Here is a 21,501-nt window from a genome sequence, read left to right on the forward strand (position 1 = left end):
AATACCCTGTCTTTAATCCAACATATGGTTTTCATGAAAGATGAACTTAAATTACAGAGCAACCATGAAAAAAAAGTAAAGAAGTCAAGCAAGTGAACACAGGGACAGACAATTTACTGCCTTAATATCAATACAGAAGGAAAAATATCTTCCTGGCAAAGCCGATTCACACAAGGATGAAAAATCAAACTTCAGGGAAATTCCCTTCATTAAACAGAGCAGTTGGAAAGAATGTAAGTGCAGTTCTTTGCTCTCCCGTCTTGAAATAGAGAGGAATTGTCCACTTTCAGATATACCTAGGTTTTCTTAGTTAGATTGTCATTTGTATTTCTTCATCTTGATTCTTCAAAGAACTTAGTAACTTCCTGCTAAATCTCAGTTATAGTCCAACTAATTCCCACCTTGAATTTTCTAGGAGCCTGCTGACCTCAGGTGCACACAGTTAATTCTTCTTAGCTAATTTATCTTATCCTTCTTTTCAACTAATTCAATTACTTCTTGATTAGTGATACAAGACAAGGAAGAAATTAAAACTAGTATAACATTAATGAATAGCAGCAGGAAATTCACTTAAAGGCTTTCCTGGGAGATGCCTTCAGAAGATTCCAATGACACAAGGAATGAAGGGGGGAAAGGGGGTAGTGGGGAATGTCAGTGTTGTTCCCCCAAATGGTCCTGACACAGTGGGACTAGCTGTGTTCTGAAGCGCTCACCTGAGCAGATCTTGGGTGTTGCAGTGGTGCAACAGAGGAAAGGATGCCATCCAGAGGGACCTGGAAATACTTGACAAGTGAGCCCACGTGAATCTACAAGGTTCAACAAGGCCGAGTGCAAGCTGTGGCACTTGGGTCAGAGCAATCCCTGATATGTGTACAGACTGAGAGAAGATCTCCTTGAGAGCAGCCCTGTGGACATGAACTTGGTCCTGGTGCACAAGCTTGACATGAGCCAGCAGTGTGTGCTTGCAGCCCAGAAGGCCAACTGTGTCCTGAGGTGCATCAACAGGGGCCAAGTTGGATGGAAGCTCGGGGCAGCCTGAGCTGCTGGGGACCAACCAGTCCATAGCCAGGGATGGGACTTTAAGGTCGTTTCCAATCCAAGCCATTCTATAATTCTATGATGTTTCAATGCCTCTACATGCAGCAGGACACCCTGCATGGGTCTGTGCACATCAGCTCTCTTTGGCACATTCAGCATCATCCTTATTGCTCGAGGCAGTGCCTGCAATATGGTTTCTCATGTTCCTCAGCTCTGTGTGCCCAGCACCACACACTACACAGGGTGTCACACCATGACCATTGGTCCCCCTATTCCTGTCTGTGGAGTCACCATGCAGCGTCCTCCCTCTGCTGCAGAGTGCTGCCACAGCCCCAGCACATCCCACCTATGCACAAACAGCACTGCCTCCCATGTCTGCTAGTGATCCTGATGATACTGCATCCATTATCTAGGGGTCAGAGAAGCTATCAGAGCATCTAAGAAGTAATTACTGCATACTGGTTTCGGCAAAGGAATGAGGCATTTGTTATAAGGCAATTATGGTAATTATAAGGAGTTTTTCATGACTTTTGTAGAAGGAACAGCAATAATTAATTGTAAAGTAGAGGTCCCAGTCCATCCCTCCATGTTACCTGACTCTCTGGCTACAATTCCCAAGAAAACATCTTCAGACGAATACCAAGATAGAATAAATTAGTTCTGCCTCTGTTCAGTACAAAACAGCACATTTCCTCTTACAAAAAATAGTTTTAAAACCCTCCTGGAGCAAATGACTCGAGGAAGAAGCCAGGTCTGTGACGCAGAACTCTTCCAACAGTTATGAACACCTGCTCCTTTTTGGAGAGTTGTGTTATTTTTCTGAACATAAATTCCCCAATTAAAAATAAAATAAAATAAAATAAAATAAAATAAAATAAAATAAAATAAAATAAAATAAAATAAAATAAAATAAAATAAAATAAAATAAAATAAAATAAAATGCAAAGAGGGACACTTCCATCATTTCATACAGGTAGATGAAAATCAGCATACCAGTGCCTGAGAGAAGCACTGGTCTTTGGCCGACACTGCCGATAGATAGCTGAAGACTGAACTGATGGTGAACTCAGAAATTTGCTTATTACTTTAGTGTTGGTTTAGGATTAACCAAGTTAAGCTGCAGCACTGCATACAAGTCCAGATGGTTTGCTGCACATGGATTCACGAGGAGCCTTGCTGGCTACTGAAGGGTTTAATCAAATACACAGAGGGTTCCCAAAATGCTTGAAGACACACTTTGGCAGAGCATTCCTTCTACTAACTGTGCACTTAGTTGTGGCGAGCTAAATGCAGTTCTGCTGCAAAAAGTAGAGCTATAAAAAGTACAGAAAAGCATTGTTTTCCACCATTCACAATTGCACACGCACAAAAGCAGTTTATCTGAGGGGGGTAGCATTCATCTAGCTGTCCTTTCACAGCATATAATGTTATCTTCACTGAAACTAAATGATGCTGCAAAATGTGATTCCGGATAAAGAACAATGGGGAAAGCTGTTGAACCCTACAAAAATAATCATTCTGTAAAGGTGAAAATGTTTCTTCTATCAAAGGTAAACTATAATGAAGAACACATGCAGCCGGAGGAGTGGATAATGAAAAGGATTTTGCAGTTTGCCACATGGTAATGCAGCCTGAAATACTTTAGGAAGGTGTCTCCCGGTGCCATGCTCAGAGTCACGCACGTACTCCTCTAGTTAGTAGCTGAAGAGTCAAGTACATCATTGCTCAGGGGGGACTTGAGCACCAGAGCATGTCTCAAATGAAAAGCTTTACACCCTGCCTCAAGAATGTGTTTTTCCCTAGCAGCAATTTGAGACATCCCACATCCTTCAGTACTGTGCAGCTCTGCTCTCTTAGTGTTCTCTAACATTACCACAAGCTTAGCTTAAAAAGAGACCCTTTTAATCAAAGCTTACTTAACAACCAGGCTTTTGGAATTAGGGGATCACCAAAGAACCCAACTTAGCATGACAATGGTGAATAGAAATGACTTTGGCTTAATGGGAAGTATAAGTTTTGATCCACACGGAAGCAAACCCAGTTGACACAAGGTGGAAGCAGAGCTCACAAATACATTTAATACATATGAAATTCTCAAAACCAATCTATGAATCAGAAAATTATTGTAGAAATTGAGATACTGAGATAAATATGACTGCTTCATGCACTATCATGAATTATTTTATTGGCTAAGGCTTCGAAGCACAATTTAGAGTAACGCCTTGTGATTGGGGTCCTCTACAGTTTAAAAGGTGTTGAATATTGGTTGAAGAAGTCTGGTCAGCATTGAGCTGTCACTGCCATGTCCTCATGACATGTTGCTGCCAAGTATTCCAGTAGCTTCTGTATTAAAGAACCTGCCAGCAGCATCTCCTGCCAATGCCAGTGAGGTCCTGTTCAGGCCACATGTTGCCATGCACAGCAGTTATTATGCATGCAGACCTTGTAGGCTTCACGAGCTCTTTAAGAAACTGCATTTCCTAGCAAAGCACATTCGTAACTCTTCCAGAAACAAGGGATCCAGTATGACTCTGGTCAAAACCTGCTCCAAAGGAAGGTATGCTTATTTATATACTGGAGACAGATTTGAGCCCTCAGTATCTTATTTCCCATATTAACTTCAACAAAGCGTGCATTTTCTGAGGCTTGCTAATGAGCCTAGCGTACTTAGGAAAAAATTTGAAATATACAAACAAACTCACTGTCAGATGGGTTTTTCCAAGGCCTGGACTGAAGCTCAGGGAAGTAGGAAATAAATGTTGTGTCCCTCCAAATCTCTTACAAACTCTGACGAAGAAAAAAGAAAAAACAACCTTGATTCTCAGGCCAAATCTCCCAGCTGCTTTTGCAATTCATGACGGGCCTGGCTGAGGAGTCAGCTCATTTTTCTAAATCCAGTTCCTCCTCACAAAAATGTTATTTAATAACATTCAAATCCTGCTTATTTTGAGCTTAAAAAACAAACTTTGTTATAAGACAGTGCCTTTTCCCGCAACGCACTTTCACTCATACATGAAAACACCACTTTGATGTTTCTGTTGGAAATAGCATGACTCTGCCAGAAGCAGCGCTGTTACTCAGAGATCAGGATGTTTGAGAAGAAAATTCACTAATAAAGATAGAATGATAAGGAAACTAAAATTCTGGTGATCAGTGAAACTGTCAAAGCGTGCAAAACAGTAAAGTCCTAGAAACTACATGTGTCAGAATACAACTGATGGGTGAGCAACTAATGCGAGCTCCGAATGCCAAGCCATAGAAGGGTCAGTTTTTGAAGGACATATTCCACCTTATATCCCGTATTCCATCAGTGCTAGTCAGCACTGAATTCTCAAGGACCCTTCTACTGTCTTGCAGGTGTAACACTTTCAGCAATTCACTGCCTACCAAATGTTTCTGTTTCCTTTACAAATTCACAGGGATTTTTAACCAGGCTGTTGTAAGCAGAAATCAGACACCATTTCTGCACACAGTTCTACATGAAATTGTGTAACATTGGGTTCAAGTACACGTGTAAGCTGTAATCCAACTCCTCTGAGCATGTTCTCCTCACCGTTTGATTTTTCCTGTCAAAACACACAAAAATAACCATATAGGAACCGAATGTGTTTCTCAGAAATGCATATGCTAGGTTTGCCACAAAGCCTTTTTCCACTCCCAAGTTACATTACTCAAAATAGCCATAGCTCTGAAGTACTGCCAAAAGACTGGCAAGTCACAAGGCAGCTTTCATATGTGCTCTGTTTCTCACCTCCCAAGCGAGGGTGAAGGGGCCTGGGGAGGTCCTGCTCAGATCGAACCTGTTTTCTGCCACAGGTAGCAGAAGGCTGTCTAATTTCAGCTTCTTCCCATAATAAGCTCATCTGTAAGTACTCTGCCTGTGCTGAAAAGAAGTAAATATTATAACTTCTGACATTTTATAAACTTCAGCTGAAGGGATGGGCCTCAGGCGGGCTATCTCTAATGCCACAGCTTACAAACAGACAGCCGCTCAGCTCCAAGGTAAGCACACACAGTTTTGCTTGGTGAAAATTTAGGAGACAAGTTAGAATGCATTACGTTAAATCACATCAGCATTTGCAAATTGTTCCTAAAAGGAGAAGCTGACTAAGGCTGAATTAAGTCACCTGGAATGGGACTTATCACCAGACAAGTATATTTAGATGAAAACCTGCTTCATCAGTCTAAATTCTCTAGCTAGCTCTCGTTCCATGCTTCCCAAGCAGGTCCTCACTTTCTAACATGCAGCACAGACACATCCACCTTCCTGTTCTCTTCCATGAGCATGAGATAAAAGACCACCTTGGTACGCCAGGCATCTGGAGACTGAAGGAAGGATGGAGACAGCATGGACTCCATCACACAGCAAACCTTCCTAGGTGTCCCAGAGTGCCACATCACAGCATGATATGAGCCAGGTGCCATCCAACACATGCAGGAACGCATCATCCTGACAAAGGGAAACAGCAGCAACCTGGAGCTCAGCAGCTCACGTTGCCTCTCTTCAGAATCCAGTTCTGCAGTATTTCATGGAACAGGGCTCCAAGCCAGGCCCCAGCAGATCTATGGGATATGATGAGGACTTTGAGAATTCCAGAGGTTGCCGCTCCGAAAATACACTGTTTGACCAGCCTGCTGTCAGAGCGATTCCTACTAAAACAAACATTTAACATGTGCAAATACTAAAAGATGAATTTCCTGTTTGAACAGTCAGCACAACAGAATATTGCCAAAAGAATCATTGCAACATCTGTCAATGTAACCAACCAGCTACCAGCCAGAAAACAGAACAGCCATGGTCTGTCATCAAGAGCCAGAAGGAATGTCACAGCGAAAACTTCCTCTATCCAAACTAGCCCACAGAGACAAATGAATGGCAGGACAGGATGCAAGCAGGATGGTCACTGGCATCTCCTGCCCTTCCCTTTGCAGCCAAGTAAGCCAACAACCAGCTGAGCAGTGAAAGTACCTTTGGTATGGGGCTGGAGGAACACAGGAAAGCAGGAAAGGAACCATCCTCTGAGCAGTGATTAGTTTGAGCCTTGTTCTACCACCATGGAGGGCTCTCTGCCCTCCCCAGGTCTACATTAAGTGCACATGATCACAGTGCCACACATCCACAACAGATATGCAAAGACATTGCAGTGATGGCAATGACAAGTGATTAATATCAACAAGATATCTAGCTTTGATTTCTTTTATACAAATGCTTCCCATCTCTTTGCTCGTTTTCTAAGCATCCTCATCATTTGAATAGTCACATGAGATGCGAGTCATTGATGGGGCAGATCATGAGTTTTTCAGTTGAGACCAAAGTTTTTAAAAACAAAAAACAAACAAACAAACAAACAAACAAAAAAACCCCAACACAGTACTTTGAATCAACTGACAATAAAAATCATTTCATACTCATAGCAAGTTGAAATACTTTGTTTCATTTTTAACCGTTTTTAATATAAAAGGCTAGAAGACCAACCAAATTAGTACAGATAGGACACTGGAAGCAGTGGCAGAGGCTACTTGCCCTTACGGAGGGACTGAGCAGTGGGCCAGAGCTGTGTAGCACAGCATGCAGGAAGCAGGAAGCAGGAGCAAGACAGCTGTAAGTGGAAAAGATGACAGCAGAACTGCTGTCCTGCAGTCCCCGGGGCTTGAGCCACCAGCTAGAAGAACACATCTCCACCCATGTCACCTGTCAGCATCTGCCACAACTAAAGATGTAGGCCTGGGGAATCTACATTAGGGCTAAAGCCACTAACTACCAACCCACGGCATCACATGGGTTCTTACATATGGTCAGAAAGCAGGCACAGGAGGATTTCCATTACCCCAGGCTACTGTACTTTCAGTTCCCCCATCCTTCTGCATACCTCAGGTAGCAAATTTAACATTTAACAAAATTTTGAGGGCCTTTATTAAATACAAGCAGATCAGGAAAGAACACTATATGATGAATTGAAAACCTGGTCACAAGCTTTCTGACTTCCCTACTAGACAGTGTTAATGGGAAGATAATGCAATAAATTGAGCCACTTAACGATACTCCGAAAACAAGGCAAACAGTAATTCTGGCAAAATTTTATTTCCATAAGAGATAAAATAAGACCACGACAAAGTCTCTTGAGAGAAATGTGACAGCATTGGTCTGGGGAAATTCCCTTTTTGAAATTGCTGCCAGTGAAAATTTAGTGAAGTATTTTCTGAGATGCTTCCTCTTATGGCAGTACGAGGAATGTGCCAGAGCAGACTGTAACACCTCTACCTCAAAATGCCAGAGTAAATCTCACAGTAGCAAGACAACTGATTGCCTTGCTCCCATTCCTGCAGAGCCCCTATCACTGCAGCCACAGCTGGCTTGCCTCCCACTTGTGCATGTGAACAGGGTCATGGTTTCCTGAACCCCATTTCCTGTTTCTATTTTAACCTGAAAGGAGCCACTGAGAACTTGTGGCATGAGGCTCGTCCATAAATCTCTCCCAGCTCAGAGCATCAAAACTGTCTGCATAAATGGTTTGGCTTTGCAATTGGTGGCAGGTTTGCTGCCTACTATTTTTAAAGTTGGAAAATCACAGAAAATAAAATTTAAAATAAAATAAAATAAAAAAAAAAGCGACTTCCACTCCTCAGCAACGCAGGACTGACACCTGCATTAGTCTGACACCTGCATTAATCTGTCTAATCTGTTTCTAGTGTGTTACAGTGCCTCCAGCTTACTTGCACACATTGAAACTGATTGTACTTCTCCTTGTTTCCTTTGGGAAACCACCCCCAGACATAATCCACCTCGTTATCAAGCAGCTCCTCTCAATAGCCAAGCTCTTTTTCCCTTTGCCAGTCCTAGTGATGCTTTTTCCCTTTCCTAAATTAGTTCTTTATTATTTTGGTAGGTAATGCTCTCCCTGTCACTGATTATTAGCAAAACAGTTACATTCTGTAAACCCCAACATCAACGCAATAAATAAATTAACAGAATATTGTAAAGCACCTCATAACGAGCAGCTTAGCATTCCTGTGCATTAGCCAAACCCATCTTGGTAGCACAGAACCAATTGCCAAACACAAAGTTAGAAAAAAGCCCTACGCAAGCTTCTCAGCACAGCATGATCTGAAGCAGTTAAATGCAGCTGGCCAAATGATCCATACAGCTGTGGCTTCCCTCAGCTCTTAAATAAAATATTAGGGTGTGTTCCTATTGTTTGTTAGCTGTCATCAGCCCATCTCTCAGCTGACAGAGGTTAAAGGCTATGTAGATTCCTGGGACAGCTGTTTGGTAATTGTCACAGCCAGTTACTTGGTAACCCACGAATGGCAATCTCAGGAGGTAGTTTCTTGGTTGCTAAGAGATAAATTCAGGTAAAATAACCTTTTCCTGGATTTTATTGCAACTATAGGCTCCAACTGTACAGTTCAAAACTATTTTTTTTCCTTCCTGGGGATGGGATTTAGAATTATTGCTGAATAACTTTTCAGGGTTCTCAGGCAGCACTTGGTGTGGGTTAAATGAAGTGACACTATATCCCACTCCTATTGCAATGGATAAACCCACAGCAGCCTTCCTACTGCACATGTAGTTAATTTGCTGGATGTAACAGAGTGATTTACACAACAACGGGCTGAGGAAAGCAGAAAAGAAGGCAGGTCCTCCTACAGAAACAAACAAACAAACAAAAAAAAAGGGTGTTCTGTTGATATTGCCTCCATATCCCCTCCCCCCCCCCCCCCTCCTTTTTTTTTTGAGGGTTTTTGTTTTGTTGGTTTTTTGTTTGTTTGTTTGTTTGTTTGTTTTTGAGAAAATGCAACCTACAGGTTTGAGCTGAACCAGATGCTTTTCTGACTCATGCTTGCCAAGCAAGCCACCAAAGATCGCTGTGTCCTTGGCAGCATTATAGGGGTCAAGCTTCCCCACGTACGTGGTCCTTCAGCAGTTTTCCCACGTGTGTCGCAAGCAGGAGCTCTCAGACACCATCCCAGCTTCAGTGCCAGATCTTCCCATAATTTCTTCACCTATGAACTGCAGACCCTAGCAAGGACTATTTCTTTCCATCACAAGCTCATTTATGAAGGCCTTTGAGGATGAAAGCCTGCTCTTGCCCAACAGACACTTAATTTTCAGATGTGTCACAAAGAGAGATGCAGCTGTGCACAGTACAGCATGGCACTGCTGATAGGTGCCAGGGGATGCGGTTGGCTAAGCAAGGCTGTCAGCAGCTCTCCTGAGCCCGGATGCAGCACATGTGTGTGATCCCAGGGGCAGTGGTGTGGGCTGATGGCTTCCCGTGGCCATGGGTAAGAGGGCAGCTGCCCTGCCGCCCTGCCTGGGGAAGGGTTAATGTCCCTGACCGTGTCACTCCATCTTACACAACCACAGAGCGCAGTTTGTATGCCTGCCTGTTCTTTTCATGTGTATTTTCAACAAAGACACCAGTTATTAGCTGCTGCAGGACAAATCCCTCAACCTCTTGTCAGTGTTATTTATTAATTCTCATGTCCATCTTCAAGGACCAGTGTTCGCCTCCCTTAGAGAGATGCAAAAGGCTGAATCTGCTGCACCAAGTTAAACTTGCTATTGCAAAGCAGGTCAGCAAAGGGCTGTGGCTGGAACTTGGTGTGCAGCAAAGCTCCAGCATGGGCCAGCTAACATTTACACATGCCTACGGGCAAGTGTAAGTGAGTCCCAAAAGGCAGCAGGCAGCCCAGGGAGCAGCTGCCCACCCTTTCCAACTAGGTCTGAGCAATGCCTTACCCCACAAGTTCTCAGTGGCTCCTTTTAGGTTAAAATAGAAACAAGAAAAGGAGTTTGGGAAGCTGTGATCCCATTCACGTGCACAGATGGGAGACAAGCCAGCTATGGCTGCAGTGACAGGGGCTCTGCAGGTATGGAGACGGAGAACACTTGGCAGTCTAAGGTATTCTCTTGTCTGTATCCTAGATGCATACATGAGGTATGTCTGTGCTATGCACATATGGTGTCTGCCAGGCCTTCAACCAAAGTGCCCCAGAACTGTGAGGTGAGTACAGCCTGGTAAAAGAGCAGCATAGGCTGCAAGAAAAATACTTTATTGTATGTACGCCAATTATCTTGTGAATCTCCAAAACTTCAGGCTGAGTGCCTCCATGGAAACCAATATAAGGGAAGCATGCCCATACAGAAGATGAGTCCTAAAAGCTTTGTAATATTCAGGTTTAGACTAGTCTTTCTTTAGTAACTTTGTGTTATGAGAGGTCAACTACCAGTGTTCTGCTGATAAAGTACATCCCAGCTGGACAAATAACCCTTCTCTCTTATTAATAAAGGTTAAAGGAGTGAACTTAAACCGGAGACTTGGTTCAAATGCCTGCTATACAGGCATGTAGCTAACCTTTTGTTGCAGCCACTGCCACAAAGATGTGTTTTTCAGTGGGACAAATGCAATTTTTTCACTGATGGTGAAGGAAGAAGCTCATTTGCTGAAGGCAACACCCTGCCCTTTCCCTCAGCAAAAAGAGTAGAAAATAGTCCGCCTCCAAAATTCATGTTTCCCACAGTCCTACCTTTTATTTCATTCCACTTCAAGTTACATTTTACTAAAACAGTTGCAATGTACCTTTGGACAAACAAACAAACAAACAAACAAAGGAGAGGAATGGCCCCAGCCAAGCCTAATATTACATACTATAAAGCTGTATTTTGCTTAAGGCATTTGTCTAGCATGCAAACAGATAGAAAATATCAGCTGCTTTGGATGTGCAATCGGCAGAAACTGGACATGATGACTTGAAAAGAAAGAAAAGCAACCTATAGCAATCAGAGTGGCAGGGGACAGGCATTTTGAGCAAGGGGGATTTTGTATTAGCAGTATTAAAGAAAATTTACATTCTGTTGCTTAGATCATGTTTAAAAGTGTTAAACGATGCAATCAGGTGAAATACAACAATACAACAATACTCTACACCCACCTAGAAATCACCCATTCTAGCCCACTTCACTTCTTCCAAAGCTGGAGGAGTGATGGTTTCCACAAAAGAGGAAAACATCGTCTTCAATGTAAAGCCAAGCCAAGCCTACACCTATAGATGGAGTCAATGAAAGCATCCCTGTTGACTCCAGTGTGCTTAGGATCAGACTGTCACTAAGGGCAGACTCTTCCACCAGGGAACTGTCAGTTACTGAAGTAGAACGCCTGACAACCTGCCTCATAATAAGACTTCCTTGTCCCCCAAAAACACTTCTTTGAGGAAATAAGGTGCCATCTCCGTGATACATTTTCAGGAAGCTTTGCATGCTGAGAAAAAGTGACTCAGTGCAGCATTCAGACTGAGAAGAGGTTAGCAAAAAGGTTTCAGCATGCTGCAAAGAGCTCACTGAATTAAACACACTGCTCTCTTGAGCAGAAAGGAATCAAATGCACCTTTCCCTACGGCATAGTATCATCTTACACCTAGGATTCAATTCTTTCCTTGAAATACCATTGTTTCCTTACTGTTTCCTTATCCAATGTTTCAGAGGATAATTAAACTTCTGCTAATTAAGCAATGCCATCCACCAAGTGGCCAGGCCCTGTTTCTATTTGCTTATTCTCCTGCTGCTCAGCCACTAAGCCTGCCTAGAGCAGTGGTGATTAAACAAGCAGCGACTTTGGGAGATGCAGGCACTCCTCGAGTGGAACAGTGAAGATTTTTAAGTCACAGAAGCCTTAAAATAGCACCCTCCTCGCTTGTCATTTTTGTACCTTGACAAGATCTCCGGCAAAAAATTTTGCATTTTCAGTCTCACAAAAACCATGAGTTCTCCAGCAATGAGGCAGTGGAAAAAATCAATACTTGCCATGTACCATGTAACCAATAGAATAAGGGCAATGATTTATGTATGGATGGATGCAGACTGAATCAGCTGGGGCCTCAAACAGAGGGAGAGAGAGAGAAGGAGAGAGAGAAAGAGGTGTGGGGGTGAGCTGGACTGCAGTGATTATTCCTACACTATGGCCAGATTTTTTTTTTTTTTTTTTCTGCAGCAATAATCCCCCCTCTGTAGCACTGCAGGGCATGGAGAAAAGACTAGCGATGTGTGGAATATATGATGGACCAGCTTTTCTCTTTTTGCCTCAGAATAACGATGAATGATGATATGATGAATGATGATAGGGTTGAATGTTAAGGTACAGTAAAAAAGGAAGAAAGATAAGATATATGGTCTGCAGTCCTTCAGTCTTCCAGCTACCTCCACCCTCATAAAGACCACTCCAGTGGGTCAACAAGCAATAGTTTAAAGAGAGCCAAATTATCAACAGGATAAAAACCTACCATCACTGCTTCATGACAAGAAAAAGCAGGAAGGGCTCACTGAAGAGAACTACTGTATACCCCAGGAGTTTCTGCTGAGAATATAGTTTTGTAAATTGGATTACCAGGGATACAGCGCTATAAGGTATTTAATGGCTATGATAACTTTTAGGATATCTAATGTTGCTGTTATTTATAAACAAAACTCTTGTGATAAAAATTTACTTACCTGTTTGTATAATGCGGGATACCAATAAACACTTATCCAAACTCTATTCTATGCTTTGTTGCCATATTGTTAATGAATATCTCATAGGTGACTGCGAAGTGCTCAGAAATGTCCTGCTATTTTATAAACAATTCTTGCTCTGCAGTGTTAGAAAATTGCTAAAACAAACTGTTTTCTGCAATGCCTTGGGTGCTCAGACTGTATTTACATTTTTGAGAATCAGATGTTCATTCAGTACTTTCAGCATTGTAGTTTGCCTGAAGTATTCTTGATGTAATTAATATTTCTGCCACAATTACCGTTAATGACCAAATCAGTTCCCTTCCTATAGCATATATATGGCATTTAAACCTCGGTATTGGCAGGCTTCCTCTTAGGAGGAATCATGTTTTTAGATAATGCTACAGAACAATAGGAGGCCACTAGTTATACACACCAGCACAGCAATGTTGGATTAATTAAAGCTTTAAGAACTGTGATACATCTGAAAGCCCTGCATTTTGTATATGTCCATGAACTGATAACACAGGAAAAATTTCATTTCTGACTTTCCACAATATATCTATGACAATATGGTGGCGAGATTAATCATTAGCTTCCAGCCTGCCTTTTTATGTTCTATGATTAAAATATCAATGGACGTATGAACAAATTTAATTTAAGTAAAAATAGATTTTAGGTTTTAAAAGAATTGCATTGCATGTGGCCAGAATTTGCACCTGAATGAAAAACAGTTCTGAGTGTTTGGCTCTGATATTTCCTAACTAACTCTTTTATATAAGTTACACTGTGCTTAACATACACGCGTATGCTCCTATCAAAACAACAGCAATGCAAAAAAATAATGACCTGTAAATGGAATTTGTATTTAATTTCCAGCTGATTTGACAAAGACAGACAACAGTATCATTTAGAGCATGAAAGTATGAAACACATTACAAAGCAGAGTAAGTCCATCTAGCTCGTTAATGAGTTGGTCAGAACATTATTTTTGCAGCAAAGACTCAGTAAGAACTTAAGGTTCTTGGATCCCCAAGTCCTCAATCTTTATCAATCCCCAAATTGGAATGCAAGCCTTTGACAAATAAAAAGGCCTGGGAATGATGTCAGGGTGAAACGGAGAAAAGTGTAGCCCATGTACCAGTTAAAGCATGACAGAAAACAATCCTCAAGTGAAGGTGAAGACACCTTAACAGCTTCTAATGTACAAATAATAGGACGTGCACAGTTTAAAGGGATTTCTCAAACTCTTCAAAGTACTGAGAACTGAGCAGGCTATCAAAACGCTTACCTTTGAGTAACACAGTTTAAGTCCTCTGCCTTCTCTCTCTCTCAATTAATACAGCAGAAGAAACTCTGTGTGCAATGCTGGACTCCCTTGAATTTTGTTCTGAGCTTCAGCCAGACTGCCACAGACCCAGAGCATCTGGAAACGGAGAGAGGTTAACATGAAAACCTGGGCACTAACCCAAGGGAGAAAGTGGAACAGTCAGCGGAACAGGTGACACCCCCTCGCATCAGGAGCAGGTGAGTCCTCAGAGCAAACAATGCCTTGCAGCCAGCGACAAGGAAACTGTTGTTGAAAATTAATGAAAGCACCTTGCCTTGATCCCAGACCTGCACTGAGCTGAAATAAGCTGAAATACAAAGTTACGCACTGAAAGAAATCTGACCAAAATCATTTGAAGTGCTTATGCAGTCATAAAAGCTTATTGGCAAGGCACTTCATTTTAAAGCAACAGACAAGCTTCCATGTCAGAAGTAAAGGGCAGGGTGCATCAAGACACAGTGCACTCTGTGCTCAAGAGTCTGCAATGGCAACAAACCTTAAAAACTGAACACTGCTGTTATAATTAGGAAAAGGTTAAGGTAATGATCGTATTTGCAATATGGAAAATAATTTGATGTTGCATGGGAAAGTCTTTTTCATGCAGAAATAAGCTTCTTTCTTTCCAGCGTTGTGCTCTCTTTGCAAATCAACATTTGAAAACACTCATAAGCTGAAGAACTCTCATGAAAATCCACAGCTAAATTACTGGAAGCTGATACGAAAGTACAGGAGGAAGAAAAAAATCTCATTGCCGTTTTAAGAGAAGGAAAAGATTTCAGTATCATGCTTAGGGCAACTCATTTCCCTACTGCGCTTCTAGCTTTTAGCACAAGGAGTCCTCGGTGAGGGCAGAGTCCTGCACACACACACACACACACACACAACCAGTGAGGTTATCAGGAACACCAATTCCGTATTTCGGTTGACATCCTCCCAATGTTTCAAGCATTTGTACTTGGGGAACAAGACCAAAAAATAGGAACCTGGTGTGGAACTTTGTGCAGCAATACTAAAACGTGTGCTGTAATGGATCTGTTCTCCATTTCAATATCAGAAAACACACCGTTGTGTGCTAGTGTCTAAGACCTGCTAAAATTTCTTATTTCTCTTAAAAGCCAGAGGATAATTCAAAGTGGTTTAGGTGCGTGCAGCTAGAAACACGTTTAAAAACAATTTTATTAAAAATGTAGTGAAATTAATTATCCTATTGTAATTTGTCCCACAAGTAACAAAATGTCAGAGAATGTATGTAACTCAAATGCTTTATCACTCACTAGAACTGGAATATTGTAGGCTAACAAGAAGTAGATTCTGTATTCCCAATGACTTGTCTTTATGTGGTCAGAGAACCACTGAGTTTTCAGCAGTTCTGCCACAAATGTGCAGCACTCTCAGCTCCGTGTGAACATCAGTGGCTGGGGGAACAAACAGCACAGAGCTCAGCCTAAAACACAACAAAATAGACCACAAAGGGAATGCAAGAGAAATTTGATGTGATGTGTTACAAGGTGTCAGTTTGAAGAGGAGGGGGGGAAAAATGAAAACGAAAGCACTGCCGGACCCAATCTGAAGGCGTCAGACGCAGAAAAGCAACACACACCCTGCAAATAACCTGATGTTCTCTAGGCAAGGCCTTGGTATTGTGGGGAAAAAATAAAAAAAGAAAGAAAGAAAAGCTAAATGACCCTTGCTATTCACCACACAACAAAACCGAAATGCTTGTGTATCCATACTCTTCCTGACCAGGGGGGTAGCCAGTGGTTATCATTTGCAATTACAGTAATTGCATCTATTCTTTGCCATCACCTCCCATACTTCAGCGTGCACCACAACCCATACTCCTTTATCTCATGCAAACCATCCTAGCTGTGTCAACAGCCCTTGAATTTTTAAAGAGGCATGCTCTGCCTCCCTCTTCTATTCCTCCTGAAATTTTCTGACCCCAGATCTCGAGATAGAGCAACTTCCATGGATTAAACAGTTCTATAGGAGTCACCTAATAAAACACTATTAATTGTAATAGATTTTTGTTTCTCCTTCCAATGCTATTTCCATGGCAACATTTTCACATCCTATTGTTGGGAGTGTTCTTCATTCCCCATGTGGGTTAACCACAGGGCAGCAAGGGCAGGCTGTTGGTCAGCCTTTATTTTCTCTGGTCCTTCAGTAAAGGTTAGTTGGGGTCACCAAAAGCCAAAGGGTAATTACTTTTCCTCAACAGCGGTAAAGTCACACAGATTGCTATTGAGACAACTGTATGGATGACCTTCAGCTTTTTATGTTCAATCTTCCTTTCTCTTGGCGGAGCAATTGTTAATAGGGACAGCAGATAGGGGAAAACCCAGTGAGCAGCACATTGCATGCACCCACCGCAATATGCTTTGTTGTTATGCTCCTGACTGCTAGCATAATTTTTAACACCAAATCCACTTGGTGAGTCTAAACCCCACCAGACTGCACAGTGATTAAGCGTGGTAGCTATCAATGACCAAAAAGGACCTATTCTATGACATAATTTTGTATAATTTCCAGTCGTTCCAACTCAAGAACTTTTTAGCTAAGGCAGCACCCTCATTTTCTTTGCTTTACTAGCGTCAGTCTTACCATCAGCATCACTTGCTTCACTGCAAAGAATGAATTGGGATCACAGGTTTAAGTATAGGAGACTTGAGGGCTCTGTGTGTCAGTCCGGGCTTCCTCCTTGAGCCTCCCGCAGGACAAGCAACAGCCAAGGAGCGACGCAGACAGAGCAGGGAAAGGCTGACCTGAGCCATGGGGCAAGTCAGAAAAGTCATCCACAACTGAGGAGTCTGTGTGGAGTCACGGGAGGGAAAGCATTACTGAAATGATCAGCATTGCAGTCCCTTCTTCAGATCCAGGAGACAAGGCCCCAGCACTGCTGCCTGGAGAGCCGTGGGTGCTTCATCCCTGCAGATACCAAAGACCAGGTTGGATGGGCCCTGGGCAGCCTGAACTGGTGGGGGGTAGCCAGCCCATGGCAAGGGTTGGAACTGGATGGACTTTATAGTCCCTTCCAACCTAAGCCATTTTATGATTCCATGATACATCTATTTTTAAAATAACTTACAATAGTAAAAGTCAATAGCACAAAACAAGAAGAAAAAAAAAAGGGGGGGATGGGGGGGCCTCCTTTCTGAGGCTTAGCCTCGGCCTTATATCTTCTGGCCACCCTCTTCAAGCTCGGTGCTGACAAAATTAAATAAATAACCACTGCAAGAATCAGGTTCTGATCATTAAAATACCCATTATAAATTGGGAAAGAGCAACTCAGCTTCTTGATTGATGCATTACTTTGTAAACTCAGCAGAAGTTATAAATAATCACAATGTTGATAAATGATAAATGTAAGATTTTGTAATCCATCTATTCAAATGGGGCTAAATGGAAGAATAATGCATCATTTATATTTGGTTATATTGTACAGTATGTAAATTATTGAGTAGTTGCTACACTGCTTTCACATCAAAGAGGTGGTAGACAAATAGACCATCACAGAACAGAATTATCAGCCCATGGCCTTGCAGCACTATTTAACCATCTGCGCTACACACAGCGCATTGGTGGTGAGCCAGAGGCCCTCAGAACTTTCTGCTCTCCAGCTCTAACAAGGATAGATCCTTCTTTGTTCAGCAGTTACACTTTCTCAGGCACAGTTATTTGGCTTTGAAGGGCAAATATAAATTCCTAAATAGAAATCAGGCTAAGGAAGGTTATAGACAATATCATTAAACCGTGCATAAATGCACTGTAGGACTGTTTCCCAGGAAAGAACTTCAAACACAGGAATATAAGAGTTAACATTTCAAATGTAACTTACAGACATCTACGCCTAACATACATGCATATAAGAGACCCAGTGATATTGTGAAAAATAATTTGGTAAAAGCACTCAAGGTTGCTTCCATCATAACAGGACTCTATACAGCAACCACATAACCTTGCACTTCACCAAAATAATTAAGAAGCTGAATTTGTTGCAAAGGGATTTTCAGTTTCCCTTCCGATGGTAATGCTAGAAAGGGTGTCAGTCCAGGACAAGTAGGAAGGGCAGGGGGAGAAACTGGGCACTTCCAACTATTAACAACCTGCATGTTTGGAATTTTCCGGTTTTTAACTCTTACTTAAGACAACTGTTGAGGGTGACAGCAGGCATCAGTGTGCGGGAACTGGTACAGAACAAGGCAGGCAGGGGAGTCACAGGCAACTTCTCTGGTACTTGTGGAAGTCCCTCCATCCCATCTGTTCTGAAAAATCTGGCGTTTCAGGAGAATGTGGAAAAACCCAGGGCAGTTCCACACAAATTCATACAGCTGCCCCAAATTAACCTGCTTGCGTAGAGCTCATTGACCCTCATACAGCTGCAAAGGCCATAAAGCGCTGATGCTGACAGGCCAGAGAGCCCAAGAACACTTATTCACTCTACTTTCATCATTAATTTATGAAAAAAAATTATCCAATTTTATTCAGACAACACCAACATTGCCAAATGCAGGCTTTCACAATAGGTATCGAATCTTTAAAATCCACAGTGATATGATATATCTACAAGACAGAAAAGGCAAAAATCACTTTTAAAATATACATTCTATCTACCCTATCCTTAAGTAAGTCTGCACTATGATACCACAATCACAAATTATTTTTAAGGGCTTGTTTGGGTACATTTTGCATCTACAAGCAATGGCCAATAATGGCAGGGACTTGAAGATGGACTGCATAGGCGTTTGTTTGCTTTGGCAACTTCTCTTGATTTTTTATGATTGTCTTAATGAGAGGCATCTCTGAAAACTACGCAGTCTTCCAAAACATTCAGCCCTCTCTAAAGTACAGCCTGCATTTATCACTCTATGCTTGTGTTCATGCAGCTCCAAAATTGCATAGTGCTATGTGAAACTAACAGCTGGAAAACCCAAACTGCTGAAGCTATTTCCCGACATTTTACTCACTTCACATGCTTTTTCCCCAATGCCTGTTCCCAGCATCAGAGTGCAAATACATATTTCCCAGGCTGGGACATCTTAAGCATATAACTCTTCAAATCTTCATGCAGCAGAAACCTCTCAAGCTAAAAAGGATTTGTGAAAGTATGAAAAATACCTTCCACAACACTGACAGAAAAATCATTATTTTTTTTTCTGTAACGTAGGGAGGAAAGAAAGATATCCTACCAGGATACTGATGTCTGTGTGTGCGCACAGGAACCCCTTCCTCTTCCATAAAAGCAGGTTGCTGAAGACAGTGCTGGCCATTAGCCATGTCTACCACAGATTGGGGATGACCAGTAAAAGCTTCCTGTAATTATGTGAGTTATGAGTGTGATTATCTGTTCCCTTTTTGATCTTCTTCTTTGCTCAGAGTGGTGGTGGATGCTGCAAAACTGGAGACCCTCAAGCTCAGACTGGATGGGGCTCTGAGAACTGATGGAGCTGTAGGTGTCCCTGTTCAGTGCAGGGGGGTTGAACCAGATGGCCTTTAAGGATCCCTTCCAACTCAAATGATTCTACGATTCCATGATTTTCTGGTCCTTATCATTTCCACATCTATTTTAAACTTTCTTTCTCATTGGTTCTCTTGTGTTTTACAGTTCTATGGAGGATTCTTCAGTCTGAATCCCTTTTGTCAGCTCACTATAAAAGATCATTCTTCTTTTTGGTTATGCCTATACTGAAAGGGAGGGAGTAAGCTCAGACGTTAGGCTACGTTTATCAAGCTAAATCAGCCTGCTAGTTGGATTTGATGATTTTGAAAGTCTTTTCCAACCCTAGTGAATCTGACTGTAATCCACATTCTTGGTTGTTCTCCACTTGGTTGTTCTCCACAAGGTTCACTGCCAGTGCATCTCCAGCCCATTGCCTAGCATGTTAGAAAGAGGCAGCCGCAGAGTGCCATCCAGAGGGTGGGCTGAGCCTTCCCCAGTGCTTTGGGCTGCCACAAGGAGCAATGCCTGCAGAAACTCTCCAGTATGCAGCCTGGGGCAGGACAGGCTCAGGATGCAGAGCTTTTCCCTGTGGTGGGAGGTGAGGCAGGTCTTCATTAGCCAGATTGATGTCAAGCTTGCAGCATGCAAGCAGACCAGAGGTGCTGTAAGAGATCTTCCTGGTGATTCACAACTGTGCCTCTTATTGTCTAGGGATTTTCATTTCATATCTTTCCTATAATCATTCTGTTTCAGAGAACAATACACTTTCTACAAGCAGCACCTCAGGGCTATCATGTGGCATGAAATCTCTTTCAATGACATTACACTCACTTTGATTTTAGCACTTCTGTCACAAATTCTAAAATCAATCGACATCATTAGGAATAGTGCCTTCTTTGAATAGTATCTAAGAAGCTTTCTGTCAAGCAAAAAGCAAGGCTTACACTGCTTCCCTACACCCAGACCCAAAATTCCAACTGGCTCTGTGCTCAGGAGAGCCTGCAGAGAACCACTATGCCTTTCTTACCAGAATGAGCTGTCTGTCTGACCAGGTCAGGCTGGATGGGATGAGGTCCTGTGGCTGATACAGCAGTTGGTAACCCTGCCCAAGGCAGTGGTTTGGATCCAGATGAATCTCTAATGTCCCTTCCAACCCAAGCCATTTTACGATTCTACAATCATCTTCCATACTACACTCTCAATGGCAATACAGTTCTAGAATATTAAAGATTTTTAATATAAAAATAAGCTGTTGCATGAGTCATACAATAAGTATATTCCACACTGTAGAGTAGAGCTGGTGTGTTGAACAGGAGCTTTCAAAAAGCACAGTTTATGCTGCTCAAAGCAATAGGCAGACACCAACTGTACTGTGCTATTTGGGAATTGCTGTGAACACCACCGGGAAGAGCACATGAAGGAAAACCACACACCCTGCTATGGCCTTTGCCTGCTCTCCTATGGAAGTGTTTTCTTAACACTGTGACCCTCAGCATCTTGATTTTTTGTCAGCTTTTCAATCCTGCCAATCTAAAAGATTCACTACTCCTTACGATTCCTGACTATGTTACGATTCCTGACTTTCATAGTTTATAGTCAGTCTTTGTGGCAGCCTATTGCTTAATTTAATTATGATGTTCCACTTGGTATGCTAAATGAAAAGACTCACCATTTCACCTTTCAGATTATTCACTTCACGGTAAACTAATTTTGTTCTTAGAACATCTTAACTTTGCAACTGGAAGTCAGTGAAATGAACAAAGGTGAAAGGAAACAAAACCTGGTTGAACATTAACCCCAATTTTCTTTTCCAAAAGTCTTAGTTGGGAAGATCTGTTTGTAACACTGCACTTAGAGATACCGTTGAAGGTCTCCATGCCAGATGGGCACATAACAGCTGCAGGCACAGCCTGCCGTGGTTCTCACTCCCATGGCAGTCTCCCTCCTGCATTGCAGCAGCTATGGAGTAATGCAAGCAGAACATACCAAGAGGTAAGAGACAGACTAAGACTATATCTAAATTTAAAGGAAGTTACATCCAGAGGCAAATTAAATTAGGAAGTGTAAGACTGTGCGGATGGGTTCTCAGTGCAGGAGGAGATGAATGAATGCGTTATTTGTATCTTCCTGAAAGCCACGGAGCCCACAGCTGTTCAACACTGCAGCAGTTGTTCAGCATGAGCTAACATCTAGCAGATGATCTCT

At 42.2% G+C, this 21,501-nt stretch overlaps 2 long non-coding RNA genes across 4 annotated transcripts in view; one reads left to right on the plus strand and one right to left on the minus strand.

Moving 5' to 3' along the window:
- Window positions 1–21,501, minus strand: part of LOC107310815 (uncharacterized) — an 81,971-nt gene that overhangs the window by 13,762 nt on the left and 46,708 nt on the right. For all 3 annotated transcript variants that reach the window (XR_014944430.1, XR_014944429.1, XR_001553738.3), the window contains one exon: window positions 13,818–13,952. This is a non-coding gene — a long non-coding RNA (uncharacterized LOC107310815). The remainder of the gene's footprint in view (window positions 1–13,817; window positions 13,953–21,501) is intronic.
- The window catches only part of LOC146761262 (uncharacterized), a 39,894-nt gene continuing 30,303 nt past the window's right edge, over window positions 11,911–21,501 (plus strand). Inside the window, exons 1-2 of the long non-coding RNA XR_014944434.1 lie at window positions 11,911–12,442; window positions 13,872–14,053. This is a non-coding gene — a long non-coding RNA (uncharacterized LOC146761262). The remainder of the gene's footprint in view (window positions 12,443–13,871; window positions 14,054–21,501) is intronic.

The sequence above is a fragment of the Coturnix japonica genome, chromosome 3, assembly GCF_054131305.1.
Source record: "Coturnix japonica strain WE chromosome 3, WE-NBRP24, whole genome shotgun sequence".
Classification (NCBI taxonomy): Eukaryota; Metazoa; Chordata; class Aves; order Galliformes; family Phasianidae; genus Coturnix; species Coturnix japonica.